The 11,519-nt window shown below is 39.3% G+C and overlaps 1 pseudogene; it reads left to right on the top strand.

Annotated features, from left to right (window-relative positions):
• The first annotated feature begins 7,484 nt into the window (after positions 1–7,484).
• On the top strand, positions 7,485–8,221 carry LOC123935074 (annotated as a pseudogene).
• The last annotated feature ends 3,298 nt before the right edge of the window (positions 8,222–11,519 follow it).

Here is an 11,519-nt window from a genome sequence, read left to right as displayed (position 1 = left end):
TTTCTGCATATAGATTCTTAGTCTCTTTGGTTAGGTTTATTCCCAGGTATCTTATGGTTTTGGGTGCAATTGTAAATGGGATTGACTCCTTAATTTCTCTTTCTTCTGTCTTGTTGGTGTAAAGAAATGCAACTGATTTCTGTACATTGATTTTATCCTGACACTTTACCAAATTCCTGTACAAGTTCTAGCAGTTTTGGAGTGGAGTCTTTTGGGTTTTCCACATATAGTATCATATCATCTGCAAAGAGTGATAGTTTGACTTCTTCTTTCCCGATTTGGATGCCTTTAATTTCTTTTTGTTGTCTGATTGCTGAGGCTAGGACTTCTAGTACTATGTTGAACAGCAGTGGTGATAATGGACATCCCTGCCGTGTTCCCGACCTTAGCAGAAAAGCTCTCAGTTTTTCTCCATTGAGAATGATATTTGTGGTGGGTTTTTCATAGATGGCTTTGATAATATTGAGGTATGTGCCCTCTATCCCTACATTCTGAAGAGTTTTGATCAGAAAGGGATGCTGTACTTTGTCAAATGCTTTTTCAGCATCTATGGAGAGTATCATATGGTTCTTGTTCTTTCTTTTATTAATGTAGTATATCACAATGATTGATTTGTGGTTGTTGAACCAAACTTGCAGCCCTGGAATAAATCCCACTTGGTTGTGGTGAATAATCCTTTTAATATACTGTTGGATCCTATTGGCTAGTATTTTGGTGAGAAATTTCGCATCTGTGTTCAAGGATATTGGTCTGCAATTCTCTTTTTTGGTGGGATCCTTGTCTGGTTTTGGGATCAAGGTGATGCCGGCCTCATAAAATGAGTTTGAAAGTTTTCCTTCCATTTCTATTTTTTTGGAACAATTTCAGGAGAATAGGAATTAATTCTTCTTTAAATGTTTGGTAGAATTCCCCTGGGAAGCCGTTTGGCCCTGGGCTCTTGTTTGTGTGGAGATTTTTGATGACTGTTTCAATCTCCTTACTGGTTATGGGTCTGTTCAGGTTTTCTATTTCTTCCTGGTTCAGTCATGGTAGTTTATATGTCTCTAGGAATGCATCCATTTCTTCCAGATTGTCAAATTTGCTGGTGTATAGTTGCTCATAGTATGTTCTTATAATTGTATTTCTTTGGTGTTGGTTGTGATCTCTCCTCTTTCATTCATGATTTTATTTACTTGGGTCCTTTCTCTTTTCTTTTTGATAAGTCTGGCCAGGGGTTGATCATTCTTACTAATTTTTTTCAAAGAACCAGTTCCTAGTTTTGTTGACTTGTTCTATTGTTTTATTGGTTTCTATTTCATTGGTTTCTGCTCTGATCTTTATGATTTCTCTTATCCTGCTGGGTTTAGGCTTTTTGTTGTTCTTTCTCCAGCTCCTTTAGGTGTAGAGTTAGGTTTTGTATTTGAGACCTCTCTTGTTTCTTGAGAAAGCCTTGTATCCTATATGTTTTCCTCTCAGGACTGCCTTTGCTGTGTCCCACAGATTTTGAACTGTTGTGTTTTCATTATCATTTGTTTCCATGAATTTTTTCAATTCTTCTTTAATTTCCTGGTTGACCCATTCATTCTTTAGAAGGATGCTGTTTAGTCTCCATGTATTTGGGTTCTTTAGAAGGATGCTGTTTAGTCTCCATGTATTTGGATTCTTTCCAAATTTCCTCTTGTGATTGAGTTCTAGCTTCAGAGCATTGTGGTCTGAAAATATGCAGGGAATGATCCCAATCTTTTGATACCGGTTGAGACCTGATTTATGACCCAGGATATGATATATTCTGGAGAATGTTCCATGTGCACTAGAGAAGAATGTGTATTCTGTTGCTTTGGGATGCAATATTCTGAATATATCTGTGATGTCCACCTAGTCCAGTGTGTCATTTAAGGCCTTTATTTCCTTGTTGATCTTTTGCTTGGATGATCTGTCCATTTTGGTGAGGGGAGTGTTTTTTTTTTTTTTTTTTTCTCATTTTATTTTTTTCAGCGTAACAGTATTCATTCTTTTTGCACAACACCCAGTGCTCCATGCAAAACGTGCCCTCTCCATTACCCACCACCTGTTCCCCCAACCTCCCACCCCTGACCCTTCAAAACCCTCAGGTTGCCCCAACCTCCCACCCCTGACCCTTCAAAACCCTCAGGTTGTTTTTCAGAGTCCATAGTCTCTTATGGTTCGCTTCCCCTCCCCAATGTCCATAGCCCGCTCCCCCCTCCCCCAATCCCACCTCCCCGCAGCAACCCCCAGTTTGTTTTGTGAGATTAAGAGTCATTTATGGTGAGGGGAGTGTTAAAGTCCCCTACTATTACTGTATTATTGTTGATGTATTTCTTTGATTTTGTTATTAATGGTTTATATAGTTGGCTGCTCCCATGTTAGGGGCATAGATATTTAAAATTGTTAGATCTTCTTGTTGGACAGATCCTTTGAGTATGATATAGTGTCCTTTCTCATCTCTTATTATAGTCTTTGGCTTAAAATCTAATTGATCTGATATAAGAGTTGCCACCCCAGCTTTCTTCTGATGTCCATTAATATGGTAAATTGTTTTCCACCCCCTCACTTTAAATCTGGAGGTGTCTTCGCGTCTAAAATGAGTTTTTTGTAGGCAACATATAGATGGGTTTTGTTTTTTTTATCCATTCTGATACCCTGTGTCTTTTGAGTGGGGCATTTAGCCCATTAACATTCAGGGTAACTATTGAGAGATGAATTTAGTGCCATGTGTGTATGTTGACTATTACTGTGTATCGTCTCTGTACCTTTCTGATCTAATTCTTCTAGGCTCTCTCTTTGCTTAGAGGACCCCTTTCAATATTTCCTGTAGAGCTTCTTTGGTGTTTGAAAATTCTTTCAGTTTTTGTTTGTCCTGGAAGTTTTTTTTATCTCTCCTTCTATTTTCAATGATAGCCTAGCTAGATATAGTATTCGTAGCTGCATGTTTTTCTCATTTAATGCTCTGAATATATCATGCCAGCTCTTTCTGGCCTGCCAGGTCTCTGTGGATAAGTTTGCTGCCAAGCTAATATTTTTACCATTGTATGTTACAGACTTCTTGTCCCGGCCTGCTTTCAGGATTTTCTCTTTGTCGCTAAGACTTGTAAATTTTACTATTAGGTGACGGGGTATGGACCTATTCTTGTTGATTTTGAGGGGTGGATTTTGATGGTTTTTCCCTTTTCCATATTAGGGAAATTCTCTCCAATAATTCTCTCCAATATACCTTCTGTTCCCCTTTCTCTTTCTTCTTCTTATGGAATCCCAATTATTCTAATGTTGTTTCGTCTTATGGTGTCACTTATCTCTCCATTTCTCCCCTCGTGGTCCAGTAGCTGTTTGTCCCTCTTTTTTCTGGGGGGGGGGTGGGTAAATGCATTTTTATTATTTTTTTTCTTTTTTCAATAATTTATTTTTTTTTCATCATGGTAAGTGTACTCTTTAATCCCCATTCTCTATTAGTTCCATCCTCCCACCCACAGAAATACTTTTATTTTATTATTTTTTTGGTCAGTTTTTTTTTATTTGTTTATTTTCAGTGTAACAGTGTTCATTGTTTTTGCAACACACCCAGTGCTCCATTCAGTACGTGCCCTCCCTATTACCCACCACCAACTAATCTAAATTCTCTAAAAGCTAGGGTAACTGAGACAGAAGATAGAATTAGTGATCTGGAGGACAAACAGATAGAGAGAAAGGATCAGGATGAAGGCTGGAACAAACAGCTCAGAAGCCATGAAAACAGAATCAGGGAAATAAATGATGCCATGAAACGTTCCAACGTCAGAATTATTGGAATCCCTGAAGGGGAGGAAAAAGAAAGAAGTCTAGAAGATATAGTGGAAGAAGTTGTCTATGAAAATTTTCCCAATCTCACGAATGTAAACAACGTTCATGTTTGTCCCTCTTTTCCTCAACTTCTTTATTCTCTGTCATTTGGTCTTCTATATCACTAATTCTTTCTTCTGCCTCATTTATCCTAGCAGTGAGAGCCTTCATTTTTGATTGCACCTCATTAATAGCTTTTTTGATTTCAACTTGGTTAATTTTAGTTCTTTTATTTCTCCAGAAAGGGCTTTTATATCTCCAGAGAGGGTTTCTCTAATATCTTCCATGCCTTTTTTGAGCCCGGCTAGAACCTTCAGAATTGTCATTCTGAACTCTAGATCTGACATATTACCAATGTCTGTATTGATTAGGACCCTTGCCTTCGGTACTGCCTCTTATTCTTTTGTTTGTGGTGAATTTTTCCACCTTGTCATTTTGTCCAGATAAGAGTATATGAAGGAGTAAGTAAAATACTAAAAGGGTGACAAAGACCCCAGAAAAATGCGCTTTAACCAAATCAGAAGAGGCCCCAAATTGGGGGGGGGGGAGAAAGGGGATAAAAAGAGGTTCAGAAAAAAAAAGAAAAAAATTAAAAAAAGAAAACAAATAAAGAAAAAATGTAAGAAAGAAAGAAAAAATATATATATTAGATAAACTAGTTTAAAAATGTTAAAAAGGAAAAGGGTAAAAGTTTAAAAAATTTAGCAGAAGAAGAAAAAAGAAAGAAAAAAATTGAAAAAAAAATTAAATTAACTGCAAGACTAAAGAATCATGGGAAGAAAGCCATGAGTTCTGTGCTTTGCTTTCTCCTCCTCTGGAATTCCGCTGCTGTCCTAGGTGTTGAACCTGCTTTCCATGGTAGATGAACTTCGTCCTGGCTGGATTTTTTGTTGATCTTCTGGAGGAGGGGCCTGTTGTAGTGACTCTCAAGTGTCTTTGCCCGAGGTGGAATTGCACCACCCTTACCGGGGGCCGGACTAAGTAATCCGCTCAGTTTTGCTTTCGGGAGCTTTTGTTCCCTGAATACTTGCCACAGAGTTCCGGAGGATGGGAATGAAAATGGTGGCCTCCCAGTCTCCGGCCCAGAGGAGCCGAGAGCCTGGGGCCCCACTCCTCAGGGCGCCCCCAGAGAACAGCACCCAATCACTTCTGTATCCCCGGCCTCCAGCCGCACTCCGGGCTCACCCAGCCTGCGACCGGTTCTAGGTAACCCTGAGCTGAGAGCTCAGTCCTCGGCTCTGTCTCTGTAGCCGGCTTCTCCGTTCTAATACCTGCGAGCTCTGCGACACTCTGATACCCCCGATCCTTCTGTGACCCTGTGGGACCAGGGGCCACTCTGACCCCATATGGGTTTCACCCCAGTTTAGCCTCTGGAGCAATGTCGCTCAGTGGAACAGACTTTTAAAAGTCCTGACTTTGTGCTCCATTGCTCCGCCGCTTGCTGGGAGCCGGCCCCTTCCCCTGCAGTCTATCATCCCGTGGTTTTGGATTCACTTCTCCGCCAGTCCTACCTTTCAGAAAGTGGTTGATTTTCTGTTTCCAGAATTGCTGTTCTTCTTCTCTTCGATCTCCCGTTGGATTTGTAGGTGATTGCAATGTTTAGATAAGCTATCTAGCTGATCTCTTGCTACCTGATGTAGTCTCAGCCTGCTTCTTCTCTGCCATCTTGACTCCTCTCCTTTAGAAAAAAAATTTTGAGGTTCATAGTGGTACTATTCATGATACATGAAATGCAACAGTATGTCTGAAGGAGTAAAATGTGATGAGTGAACTTCAGAAATCATGAAAGGAGCCAGAGGACATTCATTATATTTAAATAAACATTAAAATAAACATTAAATAAACATTATATTTAAATAAACAAAGTGCGATTTTGTGTGCAACACAAAGTTATACTGGGTCAGAGAAGGGGGCTGTCATATACAAATAAAACATAACTATGTGACTCTAGTCCCTACTCTTTATATCTCTGTGCTCATTGAATGTTGAAAAGAAGTGAATAATGTTCAGGATGAGATCAGCCAACCCTTGAGGCCCTTTATTATATCTGTGTTAAAGAACCTGATCCTAAAATTTGTATGGAATCAGAAGAGACCCCAAATTGCTAAGGAAATATTGAAAAACAAAAACAAAACTGGCGGCATCACGTTACCTGATTTCAAGCTTTACTACAAAGCTGTGATCACCAAGACAGCGTGGTACTGGCATAAAAACAGACACACAGACCAGTGGAACAGAGTAGAGAGCCCAGATATGGACCCTCAACTCTATGGTCAAATAATCTTCGACAAAACAAGAAAAAATATACAACGGAAAAAAGACAGTCTCTTCAATAAATGGTGCTGGGAAAACTGGACAGCTATATGTAGAAGAATGAAACTCAACCATTCTCTTACACTGTACACAAAGATAAACTCAAAATGGAAAAAAGACCTCAACATGAGACAGGAATCCATCAGAATCCTAGAGGAGAACATAGGCAGTAACCTCTTCGATATCAGCCACAGCAACTTCTTTCAAGATATGTCTCCAAAGGCCAAGGAAACAAAAGCGAAAATGAACTTTTGGGACTTCATCAAGATCAAAAGCTTCTGCACAGCAAAAGAAACAGTCAACAAAACAAAAAGGCAACCCACAGAATGGGAGAAGATATTTGCAAATGACAGTACAGACAAAAGGTTGATATCCAGGATCTATAAAGAACTCCTCAAACTCAACACACACAAAACAGATAATCATATCAAAAAATGGGCAGAAGATATGAACAGACACTTCTCCAATGAAGACATACAAATGGCTATCAGACACATGAAAAAATGCTCATCATCACTAGCCATCAGGGAGATTCAAATTAAAACCACATTGAGATATTACCTGACACCGGTTAGAATGGCCAAAATTAGCAAGACAGGAAACAACGTGTGTTGGAGCAGATGTGGAGAAAGGGGAACCCTCTTACACTGTTGGTGGGAATGCAAGTTAGTGCAGCCACTTTGGAGAACAGTGTGGAGATTCCTCAAGAAATTAAAAATTGAGCTTCCCTATGACCCTGCAATTGCACTACTGGGTATTTACCCCAAAGATACAGATGTAGTGAAAAGAAGGGCCATCTGTACCCCAATGTTTATAGCAGCAATGGCCATGGTCACCAAACTGTGGAAAGAACCAAGATGTCCTTCAATGGACGAATGGATAAGGAAGATGTGGTTCATATACACTATGGAGTATTATGCCTCCATCAGAAAGGATGAATACCCAACTTTTGTAGCAACATGGACGGGACTGGAAGAGATTATGCTGAGTGAAATAAGTCAAGCAGAGAGAGTCAAGTATCATATGGTTTCACTTATTTGTGGAGCATAATAAATAACATGGAGGACATGGGTAGATGGAGAGGAGAAGGGAGTTGAGGGAAATTGGAAGGGGAGATGAACCATGAGAGACTCTGGACTCTGAAAAATAACCTGAGGGTTTTGAAGGGGCGGGGGGTGGGAGGCTGGGGAACCTGGTGGTGGGTAATAGGGAGGGCACGTATTGCATGGAGCACTGGGTGTGGTGCACAAACAATGAATACTGTTATGATGAAAATTAAAAAAAAAAACCTGCTTCTGAGAAAATGCACATAGAAAGTAAATGAAATTGCGGGGGCGCTGCTGCCGCAGGGTGGCCGAGGCGAGTCGGTGCCCACTGTCTCCCCCTCCCCGCTTTCTTCCTGCGCCTCCCACTCTGCCCCCCGCCCTGCCAGCGCTGCCCGCCCAGAGAGCAGCCCGGAGCTCTCCGGGAGACTCAGGTGGTGAATACTTATTCTGCTGGGAAAAAGAAGAGTGCTTCTTGAGTAAAAAGTATGGCTCATGGAGCACTGGGTGTGGTGCAAAAACAATGACTACTGTTACGCTGAAAAGAAATAAAAAAATAAGTATGCTTCCCAAGTTCAAGTGCCACCTCAATGATGATGATGTCACTGGTTCTGTGAAAAGTGAAAGGAGAAATCTTCTGGAAGATGATTCAGATGACAAAGAAGACTTTTTTCTAAGGGGACCATCTGGACCAAGATTTGGACCTAGAAATGATAAAATTAAGCATGTCCAGAATCAGGTGGATGAAGTTATTTATGTCATGCAAGAAAATATTACAAAGGTAATTGAAAGAGTGGAGAAAATAGATGAACTACAGGACAAATCAGAAAGCTTATCGGATAACGCAACTGCTTTTAGCAACAGATCCAAACAACTTTGAAGGCAAATGTGGTGGCATGGATGCAAAATAAAAGCCATCATGGCTTTGGTTGCTGTTATCCTTTTGCTAGTGATTATCATTCTTACAGTCTTGAAATATTGTGCTTGATTTGGTGACAGAGGTCTTCATTACACAAAATCTGGGACAACAATAATAAAAGATTGCTGCATAATTTAAATGAAACTTATGTATATAACTTTCAAAACTTCTTTTTCAAGAAACTAAGAGGCCCGCTCCCCCTCTCCCAATCCCACCTCCCCCCAGCAACCCCCAGTTTGTTTTGTGAGATTAAGAGTCAACCATAAGAGACTATGTACTCTGAAAAACAACCTGAGGGTTTTGAAGGGTCAGGGGTGGGAGGTTGGGGCAACCTGAGGGTTTTGAAGGGTCAGGGGTGGGAGGTTGGGGGAACAGGTGGTGGGTAATGGGGAGGGCACGTTTTGCATGGAGCACTGGGTGTTGTGCAAAAAGAATGAATACTGTTACACTGAAAAAATAAATAAAATGAAAAAAAAAAGAAACTAAGAGGCAAGTATCACTTCAAATTGGAGCATTGAGAATGTCCAGTTTTCTTCTTCCCTTCAAACAAAATGTGCTTTTAAAAATTATGTTTAAGGCAAAGATAACCAGCCTCTCTTTTGCCATATTCCAAGGATCTAATTTGAAACTAGATACTTGCCAGTTCATTGTTTGTACATGGAATTAAACAGTGATCACAATATTTCATACTGTTACTGTAAGGACTTGCATTATTGCATTGACATGGGGGTCAGACTGGGAGTCCAGAAGCCTATGTAGAGTACTGAAACATGCATAGCCATTCCATCAATATTTGCAAGATTCTTCTCACATTACGATTGTTTTGCAAGCAATTTCCACATGTTTATGGGTGTAACAAAAGCTAAATGTAAATGTTGCTGCCTTCAGCTATAACTAAAACATTCCAGTAAACCTATTTTTGACTGTAAAAGGGAACATGTAGTAATTTTTTGGCATATGGATTATGGAAATGGAAAACTTAAACAATACTAAAAGCATAGTATGGCACCATAAAACTGGAGATAATAAAATTATTGGAGAACATCCAAAAAAAAAAAAAAGTAAGTAAATGAAATTGCATGTAAAAATGAAAATGGAAGGGGTACTCTAATGACCCCAGTTTTTTCCAAATCCTTATTGCTAAATCCTTAGTTTAGTTCTGCATTAGGTCTCAGATTATTAATAGCCTCCCAACTGACACTATGTCCAGTCTTAAAACTCTTCAATCAATAATATACTTTTGGTGTAAAAGTGAGCTTTTAAAAACACAATTCTGAACATGTTACTTACTGATCTGCTCAAAAAATCTTTAATAGTTGCCCAGAACCTATCACAAGGCTCAGCAAACTTTTTCTGTAAAGGGCCAGATAGTAAATATTTTAGGCTTTGTTGGCCACACACAGTCGCTGTAGAATAGGCTTCTTAGTTGTTGTTTCTCTCACATTACTTAACAATTTAAAAACTAATCTTAGCTCATGGGCTGTATAAACCAAGAGCTGGATTTGGCCATAGTTTATTGACTTGTAGAGTAAATAAAGTGCTAGCTCCTTAATATGGCATAACAGTCTCCCCAAAATCTGGCCTACTGCTTTCTTCTCAAGTTTTATGTATTGCCAAAACACTTCCCACACCTTCTGCTGTGGGAATTAAATTGTTGGCACTATCTGGAAGTACACCGAGCTGGGTTTTGCACTGCTGTACTTGCTGGTATTGCATCCGCTAAAATTGTCCTCCTTTATCCAACTGGCAAGCTACTTCTCTCTCAAGACTACAAAAGGTGTCATCTCTTCTATTAAATATTTCCTGACTGCCCATTTAGAATTGGTCTTTGTAACCTGTACAAATATGGATCACAATATCTACAGCACTTCACTGTGCTTATTTACTCCCCAACTCAAATGTGAGTCTCTCAAAGGCAGAGAATGACATACTTGGATTTGTATCTCTGACATTCAATAGCCATTTAGTAAATGTTTGTTAAATAAATGGCCCCAGGCATTGTGTTAGGAAGTCATCCAACACAAACAACAACATAAAGAGAAATGAAGAGAGATTGGCAGTCTTCTGAATTGTGCATGACCCCCACACAGAAGCAAGTTATTATATTTGTTGTCTGTAGAGAAGTTCCCTGATTTCCACTTTTTAAAAAAATTTTTTATTTATTTCTTATTTTTTAATAAACATATAATGTATTTTTATCCCCAGGGGTACAGGTCTGTGAATCGCCAGGTTTACACACTTCACAGCACTCACCATAGCCTGATTTCCACTTTTATATCTTGTGGCGATTTCCCCATAACACTCATCAGGGCATGAGGGTGGTTACACACATCCTCATGCAGACTTTTTCTTGAAGCAGTAATGCCATCTAACAGTGCCTGTGTTTTTAGAATCCTAATGTGGACTCAAAACCTATCTTCCAATAAACATACTTTAAAAAAGTATTCCTAAGGCTTTTAGTATTATTAGTGATAGAATGGTGACCTAAATAGGTGTTGGTGAGCTGCCTTTGGAATGTAGCTACTCTGTGTCAGTGGAGAAAACGTGCTCTGAGTTCCTTGCTGATGACTTATGAGTTAACTTTTGGACATAACTCATTCCTAAGTTTGGGACTGTCTTTACTTAAAATATATCAAGCATAGGTCAGAGGAACTGGAATAGGAGTCAACCAGATTAAAAGCAAAGCCGTAAAAGTGAGAGCCAAAGAGAAATACGATATAACTGTGTTTCTAAAACTAGAGAATGGGGTGGTGAGGCTCCTTGTTGTACACTGGAGAGGAAAATGCATAAAGGAAATTGACTTCGAAAAACAAATTATAAGAGTATTTAACAACTTTCAGAAAATTGCTATAATATCTCAGCAATTTTTAAAAAATTGCTCTTCAATAAATAACAATTTATAAAAAATTCCTATTCAATAAATTACAATTTATTGAATTCTTATTATGTGCCAGGAACCACTCTAAGATTTTTTTTTATTATGTTCAGTTAGCCGGCATATAGTACATTATTAGTTTTTGATGTAGTGTTAAGTGATTCATTAGTTGCATATAACACCCAGTGTTCATCACCACACCTGCCCTCCTTAATACCCATCACCCGGTTACCCCATCCTCCCACTCTCCTCCCCTCTCTAACCCTTAGTTTTTTCCCCCAGAGTCCAGAGTCTTTCATGGTTTGTCTCTCTCTCTTATCTTTTCCTGTTCAGTTTTCCCTCCCTTCCCCTGTGGTCCTCCATGCTATTCCTTATTTTCCACATACAAGTGAAACCATATGATAATTGTTTTTGTCTACTTGACTTATTTCACTCAGCATAAGCCCCTCCAGTTCCATTCATATCGCTGCCAATGGTGGGTAGTCATCCCTTCTGATGTCTGAGTAATATTCCTTTGTCTATATGAACCACATCTTTATCCATTCATCTATTGAAG

This window comes from Meles meles, chromosome X, assembly GCF_922984935.1.
Source record: "Meles meles chromosome X, mMelMel3.1 paternal haplotype, whole genome shotgun sequence".
Taxonomy (NCBI): Eukaryota; Metazoa; Chordata; class Mammalia; order Carnivora; family Mustelidae; genus Meles; species Meles meles.
Note: the sequence above shows the minus strand (reverse complement) of the source record. Positions and strands in the feature narration are given on the sequence as shown.